At 36.0% G+C, this 7,019-nt stretch overlaps 1 pseudogene; it reads left to right on the top strand.

Moving 5' to 3' along the window:
* Window positions 1-354: 354 nt before the first annotated feature.
* Window positions 355-6,420, top strand: LOC129980814 (actin-like; annotated as a pseudogene).
* The last annotated feature ends 599 nt before the right edge of the window (window positions 6,421-7,019 follow it).

The raw sequence follows: 7,019 nt of genomic DNA, 5'->3' as shown, positions 1-7,019 counted from the left end.
ACTGCTAATACAAAATAAGAAAATTTCAATAGTTCATTGGAAAATTTTCCAATAACAATTATCTCTTCTGTTGACACGTTAAGGAAAGTAAGGAAAGTGTTAAAAAGGAAAGTAAATCTCCAGTGGGAAAGGGGGGGGGGGTAGGGTAGGCCGTGGAATGTCCGTTCCGCAACGGATGCCAACTGTCTAATGGCGTCCTCCGCCAATGGTTTTCACGGAAACAAAAATAGACCCCTTCCGGAATACATGTCGCCCGAATTCAACTTTCGCGCTCTCTCTAAGGAAGAGCGGGGCCCAGAATAGCTCGGCCCACTGTCCCCGGGCCCTATATGGGGCGCGCGTCACTCTCACCCAAAAGGAGAATGGAACAATGGATGAGTGGAACACGTGATTCGGGCAAAGATACAAATAGCGGGGCGCTCCGGAGCAGCATCCACCAACTCAGGCAGCACTCTCTCGGAGCACCTCGCATCTCTCTCTTCTCCCGACGGTACGTGCTTTGGATTACCTGCATGCGCCTGGATTACCATCGAATTGATAACTCGTTGTCGAAAAAAATATATTTAATGCTTTAAAAATTTAAAGTTCGAAAAAGTTTTCAGATATATTTTAATTTTCGAAAATTAATTAATGTCAATTCATTTTTTTCATTGATTTAGTCTAAAATAATCTTAAAAAAAAAAAAAAAAATAGAAACATGTAAAGCAAAAAATATAATCCCTGACTCTTTTTTTATAGGATTGAAAATGTACTAGTAAATGAAGTAAATGTCTGTAACGTAAGTTTAAATATAAATAAATACATTAAGTAACATAACTTGTAGAATATTGTATAAATTTAATCTCAAGCTTTTATTTATTCATTTACTGAAAGGTGCTAAAAATATTTTACTTTGCGCAATTTCAAGACATTTCATCTCAAATTCATCTAAGATTTTAAAATGAGCATTATCATTCAGAGACTGGATTTCAAAATAATTTATGCTTTAAAAGATATTAGATTTAATTTGAAAATTTCCGCTTTGAACATATATGAAAATTTACTATAAAGTTGCGTTATTCCTATACGAAATTTGCACTAAAATAGTACCTTAAAAATTCATTTGATTGCCTATTTTAAGTGAAATCAAGCGAAAGAATCTTGCTTTGTTTCGATAAAAATTATAATAATATAAAAAATAATTATGAGAAAAGTTCTCCCACTTCTGTAGCAAATGCATTAGAATCAAATTGTATGCAGCAAATCAGTTCTTCAAATAATTTCTATTTCTATTAATAATTAATCAGTTATTAATTAATGATTAATTAACAACTCGATCGTTTCATGATATGTCATATTTTATGAGGAATATAAATTTTTATAAACATTTTGTGTAAATAAGCGGAAAGAGTAAGTAGCAAGTGATTTTCTTAAGACAAAAAGAATGAGACATTTTAAAAGTTTAACCTAATCTTTCTAAAATTTTAATTATCCTTTTTCGTCTTTTTTCTAAAAGAGAACTTTTCTAAACTGCGATTTAAGTAACTTCTTTTAAATGAAAAAGAAAACAAACCTTTTCTAATCTTCTACTCTTTGTAACTTTCACATCTTCTTTGCTACTTAGAAGTTTGAAATAATGAAAACTGAATTTTTCTGCTTCTGCGTCTCATAAAAATTTATTTCCCTAATTTCTATAACTTAAATTTAATTAATTCAATTTAAAGTAAGTCTAGTTTTATTAAACTTAAGCTTTAACTCCACCAGGAGAGCCACGAGCCCGTGAATGAGAAGCCACTTTTCAGGAGCGCAGTTTTGGCTTGGAATAGCATCTCCTGTTTGAGGATGTGATCGGCCACTGAGCTTACGAACGGTTCTCTGGCTGCTGAATTGTGAACACAGAAACACGATTCTCTTACAGCTAATAAAATATGATAATTTCGTAATCGAATTTCCACGATAATAATCTAAAAAAAACCCTCTTTGGATTTAAATTTAAATTGATAATTATGTTTAAAAAGATTAATTCCTTGGAATTCTAAGATATATAGAAATCCTTTGACTTCGTTAGTGAAACGGTTTTCTGCTCAATAAAGTGCCGCGTTCACAACAAAGCCAATCGAATTCCATGCATTACTTTTAAGCATGCTTGATGTTATTTATATTTCAATGCCCTCATTATATGCTTGATATTATTTTCAGCAGCAGTAATCAGCAGCAGCCATGTGTGACGACGATGTTGCAGCCCTCGTAGTCGACAACGGCTCCGGCATGTGCAAGGCCGGTTTCGCCGGTGATGACGCCCCAAGAGCCGTCTTCCCCTCCATCGTCGGACGCCCCAGGCACCAGGTACAGTTTTTCTTCGATTACATCATTCGGAAAAAAAAAAGACTTCAAAGAAATTAGCTTTCATTTGTACTTTCAAAAAAAAATAGATAGTTGTCCTTTAAAAAAACCCTCCTTAAACGAAAAAAATTTTAAATTTTCATTTAAATATTTTGAATCAAATAGAGATCGATAAATTAAGTTTTTATTTTAAAATCAATAATTTTACTGCATCCATTTTAAATTGAAGTAAAAAGTATTTCTTTCCTTAAAGCAAAATGCAATATATCCGAAGTAAAGCACTGGTGTTCAGTTCTTTTAACAAAACGTTGTGTCTTCTGGAATGGAATTTTTACCCCCAAACAATACAAATCAATTTCTTCTACGGAAGAGAAAATGGCCTTTAAGTCAGTCAATTGAATTCAGTTTTTTTCTACCTTCATCACGTCATCTGCCATCATTCTCTTCACCTTCATTTCTGCTCATTTCTCTAAGAAATAAAATACATTCTGAATTAGTTTTATTTACACCGGCAATTTTTATTGCATCCCTGTTCAATACGTCAAAAATTATACTATAAAATGCGCGAACTCCACAATTGTGATTTTTGAGGATGTTTAAGGCGACCAGAATTATTAATAATCTCTTCTTGCAGGGTGTCATGGTGGGCATGGGCAACAAGGACAGCTACGTTGGTGATGAGGCCCAAAGCAAGAGGGGTATCCTCTCCCTGAAATACCCCATTGAGCACGGTATCATCACTAACTGGGACGACATGGAGAAGATTTGGCACCACACCTTCTACAATGAGCTGCGTGTCGCCCCTGAAGAGCACCCCGTTCTTCTGACAGAGGCTCCCCTCAACCCTAAGGCCAACAGGTGAGCAACCCTTTTTGGACTTTGGAAATTATTTCAAGTCGTCTTAAAACTAAGCGATGAGCTATCATTATATCGGCGGCTCATTTCCAGAAGATAACGATTTAAAAGAAAATTTACTTTTCTGAATAAAACACTTTAGCGTCACTGTGAACCTTTTATCTCGAGAAAATAATAATATGAAATTCAATATATAATTTTTTTATATGCAAACTCAGCTTATAAGCTTCAAATTAGAGTAATGTCAAAGATATCTCCTTCTCTGAAAGCTGTTTCTCGTTGGAACAAGGACAATGTTTCTGCCGCTATCGTTTACCAAAGCATAAGATGACTTATTACCCACGATAAGAAGACTTGAAATGAAAGAGGCCTTTCAATATTGAGGATACTAAATTTCAATGAGAAACTAATACTAATAGCTTTGATTTTGCAGTGCGTATATAAATATACAATATAGGTGCAAATTTGTAATATCAAATGAATCACATTAAATCATATTAATTCTTAAAATCAATTAAATTAAATATGTTTATGAAATATGAAGCGTAAGTAGCATAACAGTTATTAAGCCGATTTTGAATAACGAGTGTGTTGAGAAAGATTAAAATATCATAAGGCTAATCCATTTTAAATCCATTTTCACTTTTTTCCATTAGAAAAAAGGAAAACCAATTGATTTCTCTGAGAAATGACTATTCTTTCTATTGCTCAAAATATTTGATGATTGTCTGTAATAGTCATCAGTGGTCGGTTTAGTTCCGATCCAATGAGATGTTGATGTGAATGGCATCGATTGGAATTTTCGATTTTCTCTTTCCAGGGAAAAGATGACCCAGATCATGTTTGAGACCTTCAACAGCCCCGCCATGTACGTTGCCATCCAGGCTGTCCTGTCCCTGTACGCTTCCGGTAGGACCACCGGTATCGTTTTGGACTCCGGCGATGGCGTTTCCCACACTGTCCCCATCTATGAAGGTTACGCTCTCCCCCACGCCATCCTCCGTCTGGACTTGGCTGGTCGGGATCTCACTGACTACCTCATGAAGATCCTCACCGAGAGGGGATACTCCTTCGTCACCACCGGTAAGTAAATCATTCGCTTTCGTCTTATGCTTCGTCTAGAGATGACGAGGTCAGCCGTTTCTGCACCTTTAAACCAATGACCAGGACATGAATGCATGTTTTTAAAGTTCCAAAAACTTTTAGACGATTGTTTTCCGCATTCATTTTAGCTATAAAGATGACCAGCTACATCATTATGCTACTAAATTTAGATTGGCTTCGTCTTGTATCTAGGATATGTGTGTAATAAATGTCAATTTTTAAAAAAAATTAGAATGATTTAAAAAGCTGTAGGGAAAGCTATAATCTAGTTTTGTAATGTAATGTGATGAGTTAGTTTTATTCACATATTCGATGCCAAAAGTTCTGTGCGTAACAGTTTCTTATGCGCACCAAGAAACATTAGAAATAATTTCAATTAGAATTTAGTTTAGTTGAAAAACAACCCTCTTTGCAACATTTTGGGGCATATTGCCATGATTTTGAAGCATGGTTAGATGATAAGGACACATTTCTGCGTCATATCCTCTAGAGAGCAGTTGATATTAGATGTTCCATTTAAAACGAATCAGGCTGGCTTGGACCACATGTCAATTGTGCAATCTCGCCTTGAAGCCTTATGAGTATCGCAAGACCACCACAGAATTCTAATTCGATTTGAACTCAATGGACTTTTTATCTATTTATACCCATAAGATATTCGTAAAATGAGAGAAATCAAATTTTCTGTGGAAAAGGAAATGCCATCGATATGGAAAAGAAATAAATATAACATTATAATATAAATAATTTTAAGTTATTCAGAAGGAAACTGGAATACTTTAAACAATTGCATCATGAGGTATTTTCCATTTCCTGGTTTACAATTTATTTAAATTTAAGAGAAAAGTCCAGTTGACGCATCGAGAACGGGAGCATGCCAAATCATAAAAATTTTATGCATCTCTCTCTCTATCTAGAAAGCGGAAAAAAGTTAATTTTTGTGACCTGGACTTTCATTTAAAGAGGAAAAAAAATCTTAAACTTACAAGCGTCAGTTTTTTTTTTTATTTTGGAAAATACTTTTAATTATTGGAAGAGTTATGGATTATTTAAATGAACAGTCATTGATGAGGTTCCTTTCGTTAAAAGTTACTTAGCAATTTTAGTGCAGATCTCACTTCTTGAATCATAGACGGATGGCGAGGGCGAACAACTTTACATTTACTTTGAACAACTTTACATGCTTTAATCCTGTAATATATCAATAACAATGTGAAAATATGGCAGACTAGTCCCTTATGAAGGTTTAGAGAGAGCTGACAATTTTTTTATGAGTCGCGAATGTAATGCTGTTACAATGATTTTTTTGAGTAGAAAGTGAAACTAATTTCCTCCTCCCTTCCGCAGCTGAGCGGGAAATCGTGAGGGACATCAAGGAGAAGCTGTGCTACGTCGCCTTGGACTTCGAGCAGGAGATGGCCACCGCCGCCACCTCTTCCTCTGCTGAGAAGTCCTACGAGTTGCCCGACGGTCAGGTGATCACCATCGGCAACGAGAGGTTCCGCACACCCGAAGCCCTCTTCCAGCCTTCATTCGTGGGCATGGAGTCCGCCGGTGTCCACGAGACCACTTTCAATTCCATCATGAAGTGTGACATCGATATCCGTAAGGACCTGTACGCCAACACCGTCTTGTCCGGAGGCACCACCATGTACCCCGGTATCGCTGACAGGATGCAGAAGGAGATCACCGCCCTGGCCCCATCCACCATGAAGATTAAGATCATCGCTCCTCCCGAGAGGAAATACTCTGTCTGGATCGGAGGTTCCATCCTGGCCTCTCTGTCCACCTTCCAGCAGATGTGGATCTCCAAGCAGGAGTACGACGAGTCCGGCCCAGCCATCGTCCACAGGAAATGCTTCTAAGCGTCGCAACCGCCTCTCTCAGCCCCTCTCTGAACCTTTCCTTTGTGGCGTGTCTTTTCTTTAAACAGCATCGAAACCACACGGACACAGGTGTAAGGGAAAATGGGATCACCCGGCTTTGTCCCATCATGGTACAAAGCAGCTGCAGCTCACTGCCTGAATGGATGATGTTTTGTGTCTCTCATCGTCCATTGTCATCTTCGATGTTTGTTATAACTATTGTACAAAATATCGTACTGAATCAAAATAAAATGTTATATTTATTATAAGTGTTCGAGAAGATGAGCGTATTATTCCATAGGAATTAAGACAATCTTCCAGATATACCTTGAAAAAAGTCACCTGATACTGCCCAAGAAGTACAATTTCTTCATAATAATTAAAAAATAAAATCAATTTCTTATTTGTTTACTACTGGGAGGTCGCCTTCCTCAAGCAATTAAAAATCACTCCTTCATCCAATTCGAAAGGAAATACTATTTAAATATTTTTCAATTTATTGCAAAAGTAAATTCAAACATTACGGAATTAGGATAAAAACCTGACTTATCCCAAAACCTGAATTAAGAAGAAATTAATTCTAAAACGAATGGAGCAATAAAAAAAAAACAGCATTTCGCACTAAACATACCAGTAATGATTTATTTTTGATATTTAATTGTTCTAAAAAATGATGCATAATTGATTTACTGATTTTGATGCTATATATCGTAAACTGCTTCCATTTAATTAAACTGTAAGTTGCGAAGAAACATGAAAAATACTTATGTCGGGTTTTTTAAATGTTTCTTTCCATTTATGCAAATGCTGCCATCTTCAAAAACATAAAATTTTTAGAAAAAAGATTTTTTGTCGCATCGAGTATAAATGAGA

The sequence above is a fragment of the Argiope bruennichi genome, chromosome 8 (assembly GCF_947563725.1).
Source record: "Argiope bruennichi chromosome 8, qqArgBrue1.1, whole genome shotgun sequence".
Lineage (NCBI taxonomy): Eukaryota > Metazoa > Arthropoda > Arachnida > Araneae > Araneidae > Argiope > Argiope bruennichi.
The sequence above is the reverse complement of the archived record's forward strand: the minus strand, read 5'-3'. Positions and strand labels throughout refer to the sequence as shown.